The sequence below is a fragment of the Atractosteus spatula genome, chromosome 10, assembly GCF_055471065.1.
Source record: "Atractosteus spatula isolate fAtrSpa1 chromosome 10, fAtrSpa1.hap1, whole genome shotgun sequence".
Classification (NCBI taxonomy): domain Eukaryota; kingdom Metazoa; phylum Chordata; class Actinopteri; order Semionotiformes; family Lepisosteidae; genus Atractosteus; species Atractosteus spatula.
The window spans coordinates 20,178,072-20,199,709 of record NC_142715.1 but is presented as its reverse complement, the minus strand read 5'-3'; the positions used below and the strand labels follow the sequence as shown (position 1 = coordinate 20,199,709).

The following is a 21,638-nucleotide window of genomic DNA, read 5'->3' as shown; positions in this document are numbered from 1 at the left end:
CCTTAACGACAGACTACTGTTCTTTTAAATTTTCTCCATTCATTGGAAGTTTCATTTCACACCTCTCTGCACCCATTCTGACTTCACACCTCTTAATTGGCCTCTCTTTCTGTCCCCTGCTCCCGCCTCTCACTCCTCCACCCTCCCCACCTTTGTTCTCCCGCTACTTTACCTTTGCCTACTGCCCTGTCTCTCTCACACCTGAAGAAGGCTCCATGGCTGAAACGTTGTGTTCTCTTTCTTCTTTTTTTCAGCATGGAATAAACCTATTACTTGTTCCTTTGCAGCCTACGCATGCTGACGCAGCTACCCACCAATATTAAATGAACTTGCCGCCACACTACCATGTGCACTGGCTCAAAAGTGATCTTGGCAGACGTTGTTCCCTACATAAAGCTGAAAGTGCCAAAGAGAATTTCTCTTGAGAAAACAAAATATTTTTTCTTCCTTGATGTTAAGCTGACAGCCTGTCTTTTAGAATGTCTATCTCTAAACACCTCACGCAGCCTCTCAACAGACTAACAAAAAGAGCTTTTACTGATCGTATTGCATGTCTTAAAACACTAACATTTGGCGGTGGTGAGACTCGAACCCACGCCCCCAGAGAGACTGGAGCCTAAATCCAGGGCCTTAGACTGCTCGGCCACACTACCTTCCACCATACCCATCTTCCTCACGTTGCTGGCTTGGCCTGGGGGGGCTTCAGCTCTTGTCATCGGATCTAATGGTATCATGACATGTGGAAGTGACTACACCTTCATCTTCCAAGCTGCTTTCAATAGCACAAACGGTACTTTCACCAGCACAAACGTAGCAATAACAAAAGAGGTGGGATTCATCCTTTGTGTTGTTTGTAGGGGCGCAACTCTACGGTGATCTACTGAATTGAAGAGCAAAAATCAAAATCCTCTGCTATTACTGTTGCTTTTTTCATAGTTTCTTCAAATCCTTCATTTGAACGTCAATTTTGAAGGATATTGATGATAATACCACATAAATTGTGGTTTTCTTGTGATCGCCAATTTTTTTCAAATACCAGCCTTTTTTACAGTTCCTTGCTTGTTTCACAAGGTGTAATTGCCCCCCTCGCATCCTCAGCTAACATATTTTAAAATTACAATATATTATACAGCATGCATGTTTACATTTATATTAAAATTAAAGTAAATATACCAGAATACATACAGTGCTAACCCAATAATTCTTGTGAGGTTCTCCAACAAATCTGCCTTGTTATTTTAACATGTTTCAGCTGAGGGTGCAACGGGAGTATAAATGAATTTTCCCGCCAGCCATTCAAAGACCAAATTCCATGAGTGAACATTATTTTCTCAGACATTGCCAGCATTGGACTTTGCCGGTGGTATTGAATTACTGTATGTCCACAACTGTTGTAGTAGTTTCTTCTTGAAGTTCGACTCGTGCAAAGCACTCGTAATATCATAGGTGTTAAAGTTTCGCTGAGTCTAATCGACGTAATTGAAGCTGTTTTGTTATTCTGTTGTAAAAGCCGAAACCCGAAACAATAGTAGTGTTAAGAGGAAATGCCTCCTAACAGCTGACAAGTGCTCCTAGTTAGTGTCATGGTGTGTATCCCTGCCTATCATTGGGAGACGGGTAGCTTTTTTAAACTCAGATTCCAATCTTCAATGCTTTGTGTGAGAGCTTACATAACTTTCCTTTTCTCACTTTTTCTGACGACTATTACAAAGGGGCACCCTGTCAATTCCGAATACTTTTCAAAAATCTGCCTGCATGTTTGATTATTGTCATTTCATTTCGAAAAAGATCAAATAATGATCACGAACAAAAAAGGGATAAAGATGCGAGTCAATCTTGAATCAGAGCTGGGTGACACGGTCTTCTGTTCTGGTTGTACGAGAAACAGGAGGAATCGCCAATCTCCTATAGAACATGAGTTGAATCAGGAGTGAGACATTTCGTATACTTGTGCATATGTCAACGCCAGACCTACATCGTAAAACTAAATTAAAAACTAACAGTTGTCAGAGACATTCATTTATATACAAACAAGAGACAGACCGAGTAGTAATTTACATTAGTTCAGGTGGGTAAACCTGAACTAACTAGCTAATAAACCTATTAATAATTCTACATTAACGTGTCCTACACTGATCAGACTAATTGAAATGGTCTGATTCAGAGCCTGTGCAGTTCGTGCACAATGCCAGTTCTGAACCCTCATCACCGAACTGAGCACAAGTTCAGCTGTTCTCCAGCTTTGTTACGCATAGTTTTTCATTGCAATTAAGTTCAGAGCAGGAGCTGATCTCCAGACAGTACAGTGTTAAGTTGTCTGCAGCCTCATGCGAATTTCGACAACTTTTCCCAAAGTGTTTTCTATAGCTTTCAGGTGCAGTTCATTTATATAAAAGAATGTAAGTGGTATAAACACAATGAGCCAGACGGCAGTCGAACCTATAATCTTCTGACGCGAGGCCTGACATGTTATTCATTACGCCACTGACCCTGCTATTGGAGGGCCAAAAAAACAAGTTTTCTATATTTTTGTCTGTTTAAAAATCACTCTAAAAAAGACAAAGGGTTTGTGTGTCACGCTAAAATTCCGCTTCATTTCGAATGCAAATAAAAACCGTTTTGTTCCAAGAAATCGTAAATTTGTCACATCCTTCATACTATACTTCTCTCTTGTATTAGTAAAGCATTTTGATTTAAACTGAACACACCTAAGTGTATAGGTGTATAGGTTTCATCTATACACTTACACATAATAAGTATACGAATAAGTACTTGGAAGAAGCTGCAGCTCAGGTATTAGAGAGATTTAAAATCGGATCGGAGGATTTAGAGTCCAGACTGCAAACCGACAGCTGACACAGGTCTTCTATAGGACCGTTTTGATTTCCTCTACTTTGTCCCCGTGACGTCATTGTCCTGCTCGCAGCCGAGCCCGACACACGTCTGGTTTCTGTCGCTGGGTGCACACCCTACGGTCCATGCAGGTCCTAATACCCCAGTACAATGACGGGGACACTAAACTGTAAACAGGTGCCGTCCTACCGGGGTAAAGTTAGCTTGAAATTCGAAAACGATTTTGGCACGCCTGTAGCGTTTACACGAAACCTCTTAGAATCGCGACAATACTTGCTTTGTGTATAAAATACATTGTGAATGCTTTCTCAGCCTTTACTTTTTCGTTTATATGACATTTTTTTGACCAAGCACGAATATTCTTTTGTCCATATCTTCGCAACGGAAGCACAGAACACCTTCAAACCAAATGCATTTTAAAGACCACGACATGTGGATATTTCCACATCCTCTACATCAAAGTATCAGTGAGCTAATTATCTTTTTTTAAACCGCTGGTTTTTCATTGACGCGTAATTACGCACTAACTGGAACCCGGGGGACCGCTGTATACACAAGTTCACAATGCGAGAAATACTGTTCAATACGGCTTCATGCGAAAAACCCGTATATAACCATAGGCAACAGAATAGCGCAGTCTCCAATTACTCAGACTGTAAGCTCGGGAATTCTGCCGTGACCTGGATTCGAACTGGGGTTGTTGTGGCCACAACGCAAAGTACTGATCCCTATACGATCACGGCGAGTTACCGAGACACACGTGGGTGGGCGGAAAAGGCTGTGCTCTCTTCGTGTGACATAATTCAGAAAAGTCCTGACGTTGCATTTCAACTGAGCCCCAGTATACATCGACCCTTTGACAACTCTCTTGCATGTTTTCTCATATTTATGTAGTTCGCTTGCACAATGCCCGGAACAGTGTGGTTGTGTGCTCCCCTATGGTCTCGCGGTTAGGATTCCTGGTTTTCACCCAGGCGGCGCGGGTTCGACTCCTGGTATGGGCACGTGTCAGTTTTGCCTCCTGCTTTCCAAAAGATCAGCACCGTGTACAAAGGAGCCACATTAAAACCACTCGAACGTGCAAAACGTGCGAGAAGAGGGGGAGCTTGTTTCCAACCGAAGACTTCTTGCGTGTGAGACGAACAAACAGTTATACAGTTAATTAAATCATCAAACCGGCTGAGGAGCTGAGAGCTCGGTGGGAAATAAAACCAGGAGATACTCTTCAACCTTCAGGATCAGGCGTCTGATCCTCCTGGCTTCTATTCTGTGGAGATTTGTTTAAAATGCTTAAAAGAGCTCATTACAGGGACTTGTGCCCTTTCTCTTCTGCTCTCCGGGAGTATGCTATACAATTATTTTAGTCTGTGAAGTAAACTATTTTTTTTGGTTTAATGAATTTTATACTAGGTTTGTTGCTCTCCATTGCCAGCTGTTACGAATCGCCTTTATTATTGGAGATGTTATATCTGTAAGAAAATCCCCCCGGGCTCCGGACAGGAGTCTCCTCCAGCGGAGACATGTCTGCTCTGTCAGAAAGAGCGCTGTGATGTCATGGACACCAGCCAGAGCACCAGGATCAGAGAGCGAGACCGCGGGAGGCGAGTGGAGCACACGGAGGAGAGTTATTGATCACTTATCTATCGACAACCAATTAATTCAACTGAAGAACCGTAGAATTAACGATTAACTTCACCGATTGGTGAGTACTGATTCTTTTCCCGTTCTTGACCCTGTTTTTAATATCTAGAAAACGGTCAATACCACCTGAATCGATCAATTACAGTACCATAGTCTGTTTAGTGTTAATAATGTTCAATCCGAAATTAAAGAATGGTTATTCAAATTATTATTTAGGAATTTAATTCTAGAGCTAGAGAATTATATTCCAAGTTGATAAATTTGTTTAAGTAACAGTTGAAATGCATTTTCCATTTGTTTACAAATCATCAGTATGGTAACCACGGCGACACGCACCACGTCACTGTGCCCGGCTAGGCGTCTCGCCTTCGTCACAAAGAGCGGTGTGACGTCACGGACAGCTACTAATACTAATGCTAGTGTATTCTTGTTAATATTAGTTAGAGTACCACTGGTAGTTTTAATATTAATGCTAGTGTTCATGTGAGTATTAATGATGATAGCGCTGCTGATAGTTTTAATGCTAGTATTCATGTAATATTAGTGCTTATTATAGATTTACTGTTAAACTATTTACACTAGTAGTTCAGGTGGGTAGCTGCGTCAGCATGCGTAGGCTGTTAATACAGCTGAACAGCTGTGATTTAAGGCCACAATTCCTGCTGGGCTAGCATGAAAAAATGTCATATAATGATATGACAGCATATTTTTAGAGAGGGACATATTATCTTCAGTAAAACTGCACTATCTCTTCACTCCCCTGTCTTTAGAAAATGGGCCTGTTTCGACAGAGCTTTACTGGAACTGCAGGTCAGATTGTGCAGTGAGTTTGTGGTTTGTGCAGTGCAGTGTGATGAGGTATAGAGAAAGACACATGGGGGAGCCCAGTGTTCAGATCTCTAGCGCTGTACAGAGACACACAGGGAGTCCAGTCAGAGCTCTATTGCTGTACAGTGAGACACACAGTGGAGCCCAGTGCTCAGAGCTCTAGTGCTGTACAGAGATACACGGGGAGTCCAGTCAGAGCTCTGTTCCTGTACAGTGAGGCACACAGGGGAGCCCAGTGTTCAGAGCTCTACAGGGTGACAGGTCTTCTACCCACACAGCTGCCTCAGGGCTCTAACAGCTCTCTCAGTGTGTCTTTCAGGGCTGAACAGGAGGGGCTATTCCTGTCAGAATGGAGGCTGACTCTTAGAGCTCCAGAGTCAGTATGAGGAGAAGCTCCCAGACCTGACTGCTGCCATAGCCTCTGAGCCTGAGTGGCCATGAGCCCTGAGCTCCTCAGCAGCTGAGAAAAGCCTCCTGTCTCCTGTGGTCACAGTGTGGTTGTACACCTGCACTGTCTTCCTGCTCCTTCTCCTCTCTCTCCCACTTCCTGTCTCTCTCGCTGTGTGTGCTCTTATCTGTCCATCTCTCTCTCCTTTTCTCTCACTCTGACAGTCTGTGCAGAGTATCTGAATGGGATGTAACATTGATCGGCAAAGGAAAAGACTTCTCACAGGCAGAATAAAAAAATGTATCTCCTCTCAGTCAGATTCACAGCTCAGACTCACACACAGAGCATTGGATCCCTCAGTACTTTACCAAAACTCCTACCTCCTGAACAGACAGAAGCTCATCTCCATCCTTCTCTTTATCCTGACAATCTGAGTTCTTCAGTTGAATTGTATTCTAGATATTAAAAACAGGGTCAAAATGGGAAAATAATTTGTTCTCACCAGTCAGTGAAGTTAATCGATGATTCTACGGTTCTTCAGTTGAATTAATTGGTTGTGAGTATTGCCACTCTTAACAGTGTATTATAATTCTCAGCAGCAGCAGACCAATGGTTGTGTCTACAATAGTGACCAGTTGACCTGGCTTTAGCTCTGAGCAGTGGGACTCAGATCACACAGAAGACCTGTCTGTGTGTGATTCCACACCAGCCCTGGGATTCAGCGTCTCCCACACATCTCTCATGGGGAGTCTTATAAATATACAGTTAAACAGAGTCTGATAACAGTTATACAGTTAATTAAATCATCAAACCAGCTGAGGAGCTGAGAGCTCGGGTGGAAATAAAACCAGAAGATACTCTTCAACCTTCAGGATCAGGTGTCTGATCCTCCTGGCTTCTATTCTGTGGAGATTCGTTTAAAATGCTTAAAAGAGCTCATTACAGGGACTTGTGCCCTTTCTCTTCTGCTCTCCGGGAGTATGCTATACAATTATTTTAGTCTGTGAAGTAAACTATTTTTTTTGGTTTAATGAATTTTATACTTGGTTTGTTGCTCTCCATTGCCAGCTGTTACGAATCACCTTTATTATTGGAGATGTTATATCTGTAAGAAAAGCCCCCTGGGCTCCGGACAGGAGTCTCCTCCAGCAGAGACATGTCTGCTCTGTCAGAAAGAGCGCTGTGACGTCATGGACACCAACTAGAGCACCAGGATCAGAGAGCGAGACTGCGGGAGGCGAGCGGAGCGCACGGAGGAGAGTTATTGATCACTTATCTATCGACAATTAATTAATTCAACTGAAGAACCATAGAATAATCGATTAACTTCACGGATTGGTGAGTACTAATTCTTTTCCCGTTTTGACCCTGTTTTTAATATCTAGAAAACAGTCAATACAACCTGTGACGATCAATTACCATAGTGCCTTTAGTGTTAACAATGTTCAATCCGAAATGAAAGAACTATTATTCAAATGATTGTTTAGGAATTGTATGCTAGAACTTAAAAATTATGTTCCAAGTTGATAAATTTGTGTAGGTAACAGTTTAAATGCATTTTCCCACTGTTTACAAATCATCAGTATGGTAACCACAGCAACAGGCGCCACGTCACTGGCCACGGCTAGGTGTCTCGCCTTCGTCACAAAGAGCGGTGTGACGTCACGGACAGCAACTAATACTAATATTAGTGTCTTCATGTTAAAATTAATGTGAGTACAATCGGTAGTTTTAATATTAATGATAGTTTTCATGTGAGTATTCATGATGATAGTGCTATTGATTGTTTTAATGCTAGTATTCCTGTTAATATTAGTGATAATTACAGAGATAAGGTTAGATTATTTACACTAGTAGTCATGTTAGTTTTAGTGATAGCATTACTATTATTATTAGTATTATTAGTGTAGTAGTATTTTGTGTCAGTGTTAGAGAGGATGATAGTGTAAGTCTTAGTGATAGTGTTACTGTTGCAATATTAGTGGTATTTGTATTAGTGTTATTTATAGTGTACTTGTGAGTGCTTCCTGCTTTTACTTCAACGCGTGTCCTTATGTTGAGTCGTGTGCCGTGCAGAGGCTCTGAAAGCGAGAGCAATGAAAAGGTGTACAATCCTGTGAAAGAAGACACAGAGAAGTGAAAGGCAGTCCGATCCTCTAAGGAGGTAGAAGCAGAACTAGCAAATGTAAGACGGCTAAGCCCCCTCTCTTTAAGCCCAGGTTCGATCTGTCTCCCAGAATCACCAGGGCGCGCGCACACACACACCAGTACCGTTGAAGTGTTCTGCTTCATTTCTAAGGGCTACTCAACATTCACTCTTACCCCGAGAAAAGAAAAGAGAGCGTCCGCAGCAACAACAGCTCGAGTCTAAGCAGCCCCCATCTCCCCTGCTCCGCTCTGCTCTGCTCTGCTCTGCGGCTCCTGCGGAGTGGAGTGGAGTGGAGTGGAGTCCTACCTGGAGCCGTGTGGCAGGCGGTGGCTCCCGTCGCTCTGTCTGTGTGTCGTGTCCAAGGGCTCCTGGGAGGAAGAGAGTGCCCTGCCACTCGGAGGTTTTCCACGGTCTGTGTGAGGAGGGGCAGGTGTATCCAGTAGCTTATCGAGCGGAAGCCTGGGGCGTCGGAGAGCTGTGATTGTGCAGACTTTGAAGTGTCACCTCTTTGTCTGCTTTCCCACCCCCCCTCCGCCCAAGTTCTGGTCCAATCTGGCCTGGCAACCCCTCACACCTGCACGTGTCACAACCTAAGGTGTGGTCATGAGACACCCGTGGGGTGTTGTTCTGTTCTTGCTAATTGTTTCCTGCCTGTCGCAGGCAGGAGTCCACATGAGCAAGATGCGCTGGACAGAGCTCAGAGGGCGCAGCTGGGTGGCTTTCCTTCTGAGTGACGTTCCTGCAACACTCTCCCGCTCCTCTTGGTGTGCTCATGCCGCAACACAGGAAGGCTGGAGCAGGTGGCTGTGGGCTGTGTGCACCGCTGAAATAGCTCAGTTGGGAGACCAGGTGGAAAAAAACAGCCTCTTTTTGCACGCTCCCGTACTTCACAGAGGACTTGAGCCACCGGTCATTTGTTCCCAATGTATTTCCGGTGCCTTCATGCACTCTTGTACCAAACGCACGTACTTCTGTACGCGGAGCCGATCATTTGCAATTGGGCTGTGCCGACAGACCAGGAAGAGCTCTGTCGGCTCAAAAGCAGCGCAGCACCTGCGAGAACAACAGAAAGATTAGCATCCAGCGGGGGCCTCTTAGTGAGCCAAAAGTCTCATCAAGAATCGGCTCCAGCAACAGGGCTGGGCGCATTGTTCCATTCTCCGACCACTCTCGGTGTAAACAAGTCCCTCCTGGTCTCTGCTTGAAATGCACTTTCCTGCATTTGCTTTGGTGTAACTGGCTTCCCCTGCATGGGCGAATGTGAAGAAGATCCTTAGTAAGTCATTGAAGAAAACCAAGAAGAGGTCGGAGTGGCCTCTGTCATTCATCAACCATCCAGTCAGGCAGTACTCCTCCTATTCTGCCAGGACCCGGAATCGAACCGGGGTTGTTGCGGCCACAACACAAAATACTGGCCACTATATGATCACAGCGAGTTACCGAGACAGAAACAGGGGGGTGGGAAAGGATGTACTCTCTTCGTGTGACACTAGTTGGAAAAGTCCTGACGTTGCATTTCAACTGAGCCCTAGTATACATCGACCCTTCGACACTCTGAGTGCCAACTCTCTTGTGTGTTTTCTCCACCAAGCAGGTCATGAAGGCAGCAATTACAGTTTGCTTACATGACGCACGGAACAGCATGGCTGTATGCTCCCATATGGTCTAGCGGTTACGATACCTGTTCTTCACCCAGGTGGCCTGGTTTCAGCTCCTTGTATGAGAACGTGTCAGTTTTGCCTCCTGCTTTCCAAAAGATCAGCACCATGTACGAAGGAGCCGTATTTAAACCACTCGATCATGTGCAAAACGTACGAGAAGAGGGGGCGCATGTTTTCAACCGAGGACCTCTCGCGTGTGAGCCGAACTGATCATCGCTGCAGCTCGGAAACCTGCAGGAGGTGGGAGGGGTGACTCTGGTAGACAGTGTTGACCTTCGGCAATAGGATTTATACTCTCTAAGATGATATTTGCACTTTCTGGAGTGGAGATTTTCTCCAGTTCAGTAGCCCGATTTTGTCGATTGTGTGGAGAGGGCTGTAGAATGTGGGGCCGCCTTTCCTGCTCCGTCCATGACAGGCATGCTGGGCTCTGGTGTGAGAGCGCGGTCAATCAGTGCACTCCAACATAAATACTGGAAGCAGCTGAATAGCTTTGGCGAAGCTCAGCGCTTGGCCACTGGGCACGAGTTCCCATCGTTCTCTTTCTCAGCCCAAAACGCAAGCAAGACACCAGCAGCAGCCCCTGCATGTTTCCGTAGTGTAGCGGTTATCACATTCGCTGTGTGACTCTGTTGGTGAAGCTCTTATGTGCCTAGACCTGTAGGAGGAGCTTCTCCCAGACAGCCCTGTCAGTCTCACAGTGCACATCCTCTCCCTGAGACACTGACACAAGGAGGGTCGGGACCTCAGTTTTCCGCCTCCCCCGAAGGACGGCACCTGTTTGCGCAGTAGAGTGTCACCATCAGGATGCTGGGGCATAAGGAAGCCACATGGACCGCAGGGTGAGTGCTCCGTACTGGTCCCAGTAACACCTCTTGCAGGAGCAACAGCAACCTGAGCTTTTCCGGGGGGAATCTCCCATCCGGGTGCCGGCTAGGCTCACACCTGCACTTGAAAAGGCCGACAAATGACTCGTTCCCGCCGGAGCTGAATGTACCAACATGTGTCGTGTCGTCTACTTCCCCCGCCCCGCTGTGTTTGCTGTATTGTCTTTGAAGCCGGCCCCCGAGACGAGACGGGCTGTTCCTGTGCCCCAATTAACACTTTACAGGTGCCATTCCCCGGCATTGTGGCCATTGTCGGTGGTCACACGCGATAAGATAAGGTGGAGGAGAGCGGGGCATGCCCAGCGCCAGACATTCAAGGAGGGGGCTGTGCGAGGTGAGGTGAGGTGCGACACGCCGGAGCCCCGACGCTGCTAATGCGGAGCACTTGTTGAACTGGCATTGAAAGGACATGTGCGCACGGAGCGAACCTTCCCTGCGGCGGAGCGTGGAAACTTTCTCCCCGCGCTGCAGGAGTTGTGTGCGCTGCAGCGGTGCCGAGAGAACAGCACAGAAGGCAGCAGGCTCTGGAGAGCGGGTAAGAGACAAACCATGTGGGCAGGCGAGCAGGCCCGTTTTTTGGAAATTGCTGAAAAGGCTCCGGTGTTTGTTCGGTGTGTGGCAGGCGCACGACGCGAGCTTGCGTAGCGATCTGCCGGTCTGGTGTTATGCAAATGAGGCCGAATTGCGTCCCGGGACATGCTGCGAATGCGCATTGGCGACTGCAGATGTGTAGGAAATGGCGCGCTCGTTTTCTCCTTTTGCCCACCCTTTTTTAGTGTTAGTGTGGCGTGTGAGTGTGCGAAAGAGTGGGCCCAGCAGGAGGCGGTGGTGTGCGGGGCGAGGAGCTGGCCTAGGCTGCGCGCTTTGTGCTGTGGGTGCGGGCCGCTTGCAGGGGCTTGTACAGCTCATACTTACCTGGCAGGGGAGATACCTTGATCAAGAAGGAGGTTCACCCAGAGCGAGGCTCGGCCATTGCACTCCGGCTGTGCTGACCCCTGCGAATTCCCTAAATGTGGGAATCTCAACTGCATAATTTCTGGTAGTGGGGGACTGCGTTCGCGCTCTCCCCTGATGTGCTTGGTCCAATATCAGATACGGAAGAGTTATGACACCACGAGCTGCGATAGGATCCCAGTTCGAAAGGAGTCGATGCCACTGCTGGTTTCCGGTTTCTTTTAGTTAGAAGTCCGGAGAAGCATTTCAAGCTGGTTACGCTACTCCTTCCGGACATTCAATCCCTTTTCAAAGTCAGTCATTTTGCTGTAGTCTGCATTATTTAGGCTGATTATCGAGGTTAGCCTTTATTTGGTCATGGGAGCCTCGGTACTGTATGCTAATTCTCAAGACAGTTTCACCCGTTTTCTGATTGCTAGGTTCTGTACCAGTGCAGACATGTCAAACAGTGAATGGCTGTACCTCTATTGTATCCGTGCTCAATGAATGAAATCAGTAATAAATGAATATATGTATAGTTATACGAAAAACAAGTGGTTTATCGACTCATCTTCAATTGCAGATTTAGAGGCAGCTTCGATATTCGTTTTACAAATGGGTTTTTTTTATAAGAGTCACACACATGCCATAGCAACAAAACATCTCTAGAGATGAGGCTATAGATCACCTTTCCATCCTCCAGGTTTTCCTCCCAAAACCTACGGTACCAACGGCGACCCCTGCTGGCCGAGAGAGCAAAAGCTTGCAGCACCTGGTATTCTCAGGCAGTCTCCCATCCAAGTACTAACCAGGCCCAACCCTGCTTAGCTTCCAAGATCAGACGAGATCAGAAACATTCCGGGTGGTGTGGCTGCAAGCAAAAGCCATGGCGCCTGACTCGCTACTGGAAGCTGTGTGTGGCTGGGGCTCCGCGCCCCCCGAGCGGGACTGAAGGATCGTTCGTGTGCAGCTCTTTGGAAAGGAGCTTCTTTCCAAATCGCATTGTGTACCTGGATGTTGGCGAATGTGCTCCCTTGTGTTGACTTGTCCCGCACTGGAGGAGAACAAACAAACTGCTCGGAGGAGCACAAGGCAAGTCTTCACAAGACAAAAACCTCCAATGCACAGCGCTCAAAACATTTCTGGGCTGTCGCGTGTTTATTTCAGCACATAAAGCGCACCAGTCCAACACGTCGGTCGGACGCGCGGCGCCTACGCCCTCTTGTGGCCTTGCGGCGTCAGAGCAAGAGGCTCCTTCTAGCTGCCTTTCCGCTGTGTTGCAGAGCCCTGAGAGGGAACCTGGAGCGCACACTTTGTGGGGGGCGGGAGACCACGTTCGCGCTCTGCCCCTGATCTCTTGCGCGAGTGCTAAATCTCACGGCGCCAGCCAGCGGCCAGGAGACAAGTGCAATATCGCGGGACAGGGGGGCCTCGTCATTGATTGTTACATATGAGACGGGGATTAGGAGGAGACCCCGACTGATTGGTAAAGGGGAACACTAACACCAGAGTGACACCCGCGGCGTCTCATTTTGAGAGACGCCCTAGGATTTCTTAATGGCCAAGGAGGGTCGGGACCTCGGTTTTACGCCTCCCCCGAAGGACGGCGCCTGTTTGTGCAGCAGAGTGTCCCCATCAGGATGCTGGGGCATAAGAAAGCCACACAGACCGCAGGGTGAGCGCTCCCTACTGGTCCCAGTCACACGTCTTGCAGGAGCAGCAGCAACCTGAGCTTTTCCGGGGGGAATCTCCCATCCGGGTGCCGGCTAGGCTCACACCTGCTGGGCTGCTGTGGGTGAGCCCAGTCGAGAGTCGCAGGGTGAGATCTAGTCACCGGGGAGAAACGATACAAGCGAAGGATTACTCGGCTCCCAGCAATTGAAAAGGCCGACAAATGACTCGTTCCCGCCGGAGCTGAATGTACCTGCATGTGTCGTGTCGTCTACTTCCCCCGCCCCGCTGTGTTTGCTGTATTGTCTTTGAAGCCGGCCCCCGAGACGAGACGGGCTGTTCCTGTGCCCCAATTAACACTTTACAGGTGCCATTCCCCGGCATTGTGGCCATTGTCGGTGGTCACACGCGATAAGATAAGGTGGAGGAGGGCGGGGCATGCCCAGCGCCAGACATTCAAGGAGGGGGCTGTGCGAGGTGAGGTGAGGTGTGACACGCCGGAGCCCAGACGCTGCTAATGCGGAGCACTTGTTGAACTGGCATTGAGAGGACGTGTGCGCACGGAGCGAGCCTTCCCTGCGGCGGAGCGTGGAAACTTTCTCCCCGCGCTGCAGGAGTTGTGTGCGCTGCAGCGGTCCCGAGAGAACAGCACAGAAGGCAGCAGGCTCTGGAGAGCGGGTAAGAGACAAACCTTGTGGGTAGGCGAGCAGGCCCGTTTTTTGGAAATTGCTGAAAAGGCTCCGGTGTTTGTTCGGTGTGTGGCAGGCGCACGACGCGAGCTTGCGTAGCGATCTGCCGGTCTGGTGTTATGCAAATGAGGCCGAATTGCGTCCCGGGACATACTGCAAATGCGCATTGGCGACTGCAGATGTGTAGGAAATGGCACGCTTGTTTTCTCGTTTTGCCCAACCAAATTGAGCACGGATACAATAGAGGTACAGCCATTCACTGTTTGACATGTCTGCACTGGTACAGAACCTAGCAATCAGAAAACGGGTGAAACTGTCTTGAGAATTAGCATACAGTACCGAGGCCCCCATGACCAAATAAAGGCTAACCTCGATAATCAGCCTAAATAATGCAGACTACAGCAAGACGACTGACTTTGTAAAGGGAATTAATGTCTGGAAGGAGTAGTGGAACCAGCTTGAAATGCTTCCCTGGACCTCTAAATAAAAGAAACCGGGAACCAGCAGTGGCATCGACTCCTTTCGAACTGGGATCCTATCGCAGCTCGTGGTGTCGTAACTTTCCCTTATCCGATATTGGACCAAGCACATCAGGGGAGAGCGCGAACGCAGTCCCCCACTACCAGAAATTATGCAGTCGAGATTCCCACATTTGGGGAATTCGCAGGGGTCAGCCAGCCGGAGTGCAATGGCCGAGCCTCCCCCTGGGTGAACCGATTTTTTAAGAACTTTATTTTCTTTTCATAAAAAAATTCAGGACATCACAAATTAGAAAGGTTTACATTAATATACATACTTAAAACAGTATATATGATCACATCTCATTACATTTTGACATGGTACCAGTTACATAGCAACAATTTTCTTTTTTTCTGGTGCAAATCACATACTTTACTTAAACTTGATAATGTTTTTCACAGTTTCTTGAGATATTGACCTATGCTCTCTATTTCCCACAGATTTTCTGCTTCCTCCCTCCCTTCTCTCCACAGATCTCTGAAGTAATAGTTCTCTCGGGTGATGAACAGGGCCAGGCTACCTGCTGCCTTGACTGGGACCTCGATGCCTTTAAAGAGCCCCATGTTCCTCATTCTCCACAGGGCGTCTTTCCCACTGTTCACCACGGCCCAGATCCTGTCAAACACGTCAGGAGGAAGTTTGACAGGAGAGATGCCGTATATGACGAAAGCAGCGGTCAGGGTAAATTGGAGCGAGAGAGCTTGCAACCAATCTTCAAACTGTGCCCAGAAGGCCTTAGCAAAAAAGCAGGACCACAGGAGATGGGTCACAGTCTCCTCCTCGCCGCAGCCCACCCTAACCCAGCGAGGGCTGGGGGTGAGGCCCCTACGGTACAAGAAAGTTCGGACTGGTAAGCACTGGTGGGCAACACTCCAGGCTAAATCTCTGTGAATATTGCACAGAAACTTAGAGGATGTGTGTTTCCACACCTTCCTTGTTTGGGCTGATGTTAAAATGCCCACAGGGGTCTGCCTATTGTTCTGGGGTGCAACGAAATCTTCCAGTTTTTGGACGTTAGAGGATGTGTGTTTCCACACCTTCCTTGTTTGGGCTGATGTTAAAATGCCCACAGGGGTCTGCCTATTCTTCTGCGGTGCAACGAAATCTTCCAGTTTTTGGATGCTGACATCTCGGAGGGGAATATGGCCAATTGGGTGAGATCTTAGAAAACTTTTAACTGTCCCATAAATTGCAGGGCATGTGTCAGAGAGTGGGACATTTAGCTTGGGTCTGACACCCCACACTCTAAACACCTCGCTACCTACCCAGGGCCTGGCAAAAAAAGTCCAGGTACGCGCTTCAGGTGCTGGTGCAAAGCCTCTCAGCACAAAGGCCAGGAAAATGCACAGCAGCTTCATGGCAATATCTGGGACAGACTTCCCCCCTGAGAGTAGCGGCCTGTACATTATTTCCCTTCTGAGTCTTTCCTGCTTCCCACCTCATAGAAAATGAAACATCCATCTCCTCAGCACCGCTGCAACACGGTGTGGGATTTGGAAGATAGAAGCCAGAAAATTCAAGACAGGCAAGAGCTGGGCTTTTATGACCAGCACCTTCCCTGTCATGGTGAGGTCTCGGTCCTTCCATTGCATCAGTTTTTTGTTTAAGATTGGCAATTTGATCTGCCAATTTACTGTTCCCATCTCTTCTCCAAAATACACCCCCAGGACCTTAATTCTCTTCTCTTGCAGCCTGAGATCATGTCCTTCTTTTGGCTCCCTCCAGTTCTGATAAAAAATCTCACTCTTAGATTTGTTAATTTTTGCAGAGGAAGCCAAAGAGAAACGATCACAGCACTGCAGAGCTCTGCTAATTGAGACATTGTCAGAGAGGAGCAGGGTGACGTCATCCATTTATAGAGATGTCTTTACCTCTCCCCCCCCACTTCCAGGCACTGGTATCCCATTAATGGCCTGATCCTGGCGCAAGGCACAGGCTAAGGGCTCCATAGCCAAAACGAATAACAAGGGGGATAATGGGCAGCCCTGCCTCACCCCTGAACAGACTTCAAAGGGGCATGATCTATTGCCATTAACCATTACTCTGCTGTTGCTACCTGTGTACAGCAGGTTAATCCACTTTCTCATGATGGGGCCAAACTTCATGTGCTCAAGTACTGATGTTAAGTACTGCCGGTTTTGGCGGTCAAAGGCCTTTTCTAGGTCTACACCTAAAATGCACAGAGGGAGGGAGCGGTCCTCTGAGTACAGACAGACATCCCTCAACAAGGCCAGGTTGTCGCTCATCAGGCGTCCTGCTATCCCACAAGTCTGTTCTTTCCCTACCAGTGAGGTCACTACATTTTGTAGGTACAGGAAAAGGGCTTTGGACAGGATCTTAGTGTCCACGCCTAACAGGCTGAGGGGTCTCCAGTTCTTTATGTCATTCTTTGCTCCTTTCTTAAACAAGAGAGAGATAGTGCCTTCTCTTAAGGAGTCAGGCAGCAATTCTGTCTTATAGCTTTCCTTGTAAAGGAGCTTTAGCGGATCCTGAAGCAGATCCCAAAAGGTACAATAAAATTCCTTAGGGAGCCCGTCAGCACCCGGAGTTTTCCCCTTCTGTAAGCTCTCCATAGCCTGTCTCAGCTCTTCTACTGTCAAATCCCTCTCAAGTACTTCCCTGTCTTCTTCACTCAAAACGTTTTCTAGCTTTGAGGTAAAAAAATGAATTTCTTCATCCTTTACCTCTGTACAGTCTTAAGTAGAAGGCCTCGATGCAGGAGAGGATAGCACTCGGCTCTGTTCTCTCTCTTCCCTCCTCATCAACTACACTTTCCATGACAGACTTGGAGCCTACCACTTTCCTGAAAAAGAAGCGAGTACACTTCTCATTTTCTTCCAAGAACTGCACTCAGCTTCTTAACAGCACTCCTCGACTACTTTCTTCCGCTATGCTCCGGATGTCCTTTTTTAAAAGGGTGATATCCTCGAGCACATTGAAGCCACTGTGCAGTATCATGTAGAGACGCTGCAGCTGCCCCTGTTTCCTGGCTAACACTCCTCTCCGTCTGGCAGCCTTCCTTCCCTCAGCCATGAAAGAAGCCCTTGTCCTCACCTTCACCTCCTCCCACCACTCTCCTACTGACCCATACAGACACTGCAAGGACAGCCACTGTGATAGTTTCTCCTTGTAGCGGGATACTACCCCGTCGTTCTCTAGCAGCTTTGTGTTGAGTTTCCAGAGGCCTGGGCCAAAGACAGTCCCGCCCTGGAGTTCCTCTCTACACCCTAAAGCTTGGTGATATGAGAAGAAGACAGGCTGAAGAGTGACCCCAACAACTTTCACTCTCACTGAGACAAAGCAATAGTCAATTCTGGAGCTGCTATTCCTCCCTGACCATGTATATCCTGCTGTTGTGGGATATATACATCTATATGTGTCTGAGAGTTTAAAGTCTTGAACTAAGTTTTGCAGGGCCAGTGAGCTGGAATCCAATTTTATCGGCCTTTTGGCTAAGATCAAGTTCAAGTGGCATGCCCGCAGTTCCTGTCTTTCCAAAGTTCTAGAAGGCGATCGAAGATCCTGAAGAATGCTTGAGCTGGTATCGCCCTAGGTTGAGCCTAGGGGGTTAAGGCCAAGGAGCAGCTGAGCTGGGTGGGATCCGGCAGCAACGTTCTCTCTCTCTCCTCTATCCTCTCCTCTCCCCCTTTCTCTTGCTCCGCCTCCTTGGCCTCTTGGCTGGGAGTAGGTACTCGTGGCCTGCCCGCAGTGCTTGCTTTCTTCCTCGACACTCGGAAGCGCTATCCGCTCCCTCTCTCTCTCTCTCTCTGCCTCCTTGGCCTCTAGGCGGGGAGTAGGTACTCGTGGCCTGCCCACAGTTCTTACTTTCTTCCTTGCGACTCGGAAGGACTATCCGCTCCCTCTCTCTCTCTCCTCCTGCGCCTGCACCTAGCTGGGCTTTGCACACAAGGACAAAGGCCAGGGCTCCCTTGCTGCTCCTTTAGCAGCTAAACCCTCCTCTTCACAGGACCTTGCTCTCTCTCTTTCTTTCCTTTTTTCTTTTTTCTCCTTTCCAGATGGCAGACAAGAAGACACTGATCCGGTTCCACTGGACCAAGAAAACAGAGACGATGACAACTGCAAAATCTTTTTTCATTACCTTCCTGAAAGGGATCCTGCAGTTGGTGGCCGAAGATCTCTACTGCCTGCAAGACAACAAGGCAGAGAGATACATGGAGGCCTACATGGCCATGGACGCCACATATGAAAAGGCAACGAAAATGATCATAGAAAAAGGTAAGCACCCCCTTCACCAATGCAAGGTAAGCAAACCTTCGTTTGCGCAGGTGGTGGAAGCCGGCCGGCAGAAACCGGTCTCAAGACAAAGGGAGAGAGGTGAGAACAAAGAACCCGCACCTCCCCCGCAGAGAACCGAAACTGCCGAGGCCACACCCCCAGCCGCACCAGTGCCACAAGATGGCTGCCAGGACGACAGACAAAATGGCTGACCAGAGAAAGGGCCCTAATAACTCCCAGCAAGAAGGGAAAGAGAAAGCGGGAGAAGAGATGCAGGGCGGATCCACCTTCGGAAGGACAAAAGAAAAGAGTAGTAAGGGAGAACCGTTTCCTCATCCTAGAGGAAACGGAACTTTCTTCCCCCGAGGCCCAGGAACAACCGGAGGAGGCAGCCCAGGAAATGGAAACCCTCCCCCCTGAGGCCCAAAGACGACAGGAAGTGACAGCCCAGGAAACAGAACCCCCCTCCCCCGAGTCCCACGGACAACAGGAGGAGGCAGCCCAGGAAGAGGTAACCCCCTCCCCCGAGGCCCAGGGACAACAGGAAGAGGCAGCCCAGGAAGTCGGAACCCCCTCCCCCGAGGCCCATGAACAACACGAAGAGGCAGCCCAGGAAGTGGAGCCCCCCTCCCCCAAGGCCCAGGAGCAACTGGAGGTCCCCGAAACTCCTGGAGAAAGGGAAGAAAAAAGCCTTCCCGAAACGGTGGTGGAGAGTACCCTCAAGGAAGACGAGGATTACTTTGAAGCCGCCCTGGAGCCGGGACTGATGGTAGGACTGGACCTGTCCAGCATGTTTACCTTTCAGTCCCCAGCGAGACCTGGAGGGAGCCCAGCATATTCCCCCCAGGACCCGAACAAGAGGAGTTACATCTAGGCTAAACAGTGCCCAGATGTAGACTCCCAAGTTTTCCACTGTAAGCACAAAGAGAGGAGGTTCAACTTTCACTTGTTTAATCATGATTGTGAAACTTACCTTTCTAACAACTAACGTGAGAGGGCTGATAGACCCGTTGAAAAGACGAGGAGTCTTTCATGATCTGGCCTCAAAGTCTTTCTCAGTTTGTTTCTTACAGGAGGTCCACCTGAAGGATGAAAGCGACAAGCTGACATTCACCAGGGAATGGACGAAGGGAGAATCATGCTGGAGCGTAGGAGGGGTCCACTCTTCCGGAGTGGGAATCCTCCTCGGAAACCCAGAGATGACGCTGGTTTCCTCCTTCTCGGTGGTGCAGGGCCGGATCCTGGTCGCAGACATCGACTGGAGGGGGCAGAAGTTGAGAGCAATTAACGTCTATGCTCCAACAGAACCCTCTATCCTGAAGGAAGTGTTTGCTGACCTGGCCAGCTGCTGCACCACCAACAGACAGGTGGTGCTTGGCGGGGACTTCAACGTTGACCGGGAGAAGGGGAGCGACGCTAGCTCGGCAGAGCTGGAGTCGCTACTCAAGAAGTTCTCCCTGGTAGACAGTTTCAGACGGTGCCGCCCTAACGACACCGGAACGACATGGAAAAACTCCCGGGGAGTGTGCAGCCGCCTGGACTACATCTTTCTGCACACAACCTGCTCCCTGGAGTTGGCGACGGTGTCCCCGGAGTGGTATTCCAACCACGAGCGCTTGACGGTGGTGGCTAACACCAACCTGCCAGCATTCAGTCGTGGGTACTGGAAGCTGAACCAGGAGATACTGGAGAAAGACGACTTCAAGGCACTGTTTCGTAAAGACTACGCGAGCTGGGTTGATCTGAGAGACGGCTACAGCTCCATGGTGGAATGGTGGGAGTCGGTGAAAGACAGGACCCGAACCCTGGCACAGACGTACTGCAGATGGAAGGCGGCCAGGGAGAGGAAGGAAGCTGCACGACTCCAGAGACAACTAGAGGAGGAGTACAGCTCGGCTAACGGGGGAGGAGCCTTCAATTCAGCCCGGGCACGGGACCTGAAGGAGAGGCTCCGCAAACTCAATCAGGTCCGAGGAGCCCAGAAAAAGAGGGTGATCCACGGCCTGAGATGGGGAGATGGAGAGGAAGTGCTGGACGAGAGCGACAAGGTAGAAGCGGCCACCGCTTTCTACACGGAGCTCTTTTCAGAAAAGCAGACGGAGGTGGAGGCAGGCGAAGGCACGAGTACCGGAGGAGGTGAGGGAGGACTTGGAGGGTCCGATCGCGGCCGAGGAGCTAAAGGCGGCGCTCTTGTCCATGGAGAAAGGCAAGGTGCCAGAGCCCTTAGCAGAGACGGTGAGACGGGACCCTGGAGATACCGGGAGGCGCGGGGGAAACCCTGAAGATCTCCCAGTACGCCGACGACACGACGCTGCCCCTGAGGTCAGACAGGGGGTTGAGGAGGGCCCTGCAGGTCATGGAGCAAAACTCCAGAGCCTCGGGGTCGAAACTCAACCGCCGAAAGAGCAAACTGAAGTTCTTCGGGCCCTGGAAGCACAGGACGACGGCGCCGGAGGGTCTCGAGCTCTGCACAGAGCCCCTCAAAATACTGGGGGTTTCCTTCCAGAGCCAGGACAACGAGACCAACAACTAGACCAAGAGGATCGCCAAGGTGAACGCGAAGCTGGGTCTGTGGAAAACGCGGTCGCTGTCCTACACAGGGAAAGTGATGGTGTTGAAAGCAGACATCCTGCCGGCTTTGGTTTACCTGGCGGTGGTGTACCCACTGCCGGCCAGACTCAGACGAGCGCTGCAAGGGATGATCTTCGGCTTCGTCTGGGGCGGCAAGTACGAGTACATCACGGATGTGTCAGCCGGTCGAGGAAGGGGGTCGAGATGTCCCACATTTCCCCATGAAACTCGACTGCATCTTCTACTGCAACCTCTGTCGGGCGCTGCGGTAGCCCATCGGACCTCAGGAGGAGGACGAAGCGCCTAGTCGCCAAATGGGGTTTCCCCACAGCGAGGGAGCGCTGGAAAGGACTTTGGGCCCTATACAGGGATTAAAGGAAAATAGCAAGTGCTAGGTTTGGAGGAACTCTGTTAAATGCTCAAATTCGCCCCCACTTGCAAAGATTGATAACGGACAATCAATCTCCGTTACGCCGTTGTTTTTTATTACATGGAGTGTTAATATGTGTGAGATGTTCCTTTTGAGATGTTTTTTTTTTGCGGAATAAAGTATATTTTGTAGAACAAAAAAAATCTTATGACAAATTTTCAAGTTATCTGTTGAACTACATT

At 49.0% G+C, this 21,638-nt stretch overlaps 1 protein-coding gene, 2 non-coding genes and 1 pseudogene across 3 annotated transcripts in view; 2 read left to right on the top strand and 2 right to left on the bottom strand.

The window, feature by feature from the left end:
* LOC148825697 (uncharacterized) overlaps window positions 1–21,638 on the top strand; it is a 221,745-nt gene that overhangs the window by 11,471 nt on the left and 188,636 nt on the right. The window lies entirely within an intron of this gene.
* On the top strand, window positions 11,315–11,478 carry LOC148825711 (U1 spliceosomal RNA). Its single transcript, XR_016093425.1, has one exon. It is a non-coding gene; the product is annotated as a U1 spliceosomal RNA (small nuclear RNA).
* Window positions 12,101–12,219, bottom strand: LOC148825710 (5S ribosomal RNA; annotated as a pseudogene).
* LOC148825709 (U1 spliceosomal RNA) lies at window positions 14,292–14,454 on the bottom strand. The gene has a single exon (XR_016092455.1). It is a non-coding gene; the product is annotated as a U1 spliceosomal RNA (small nuclear RNA).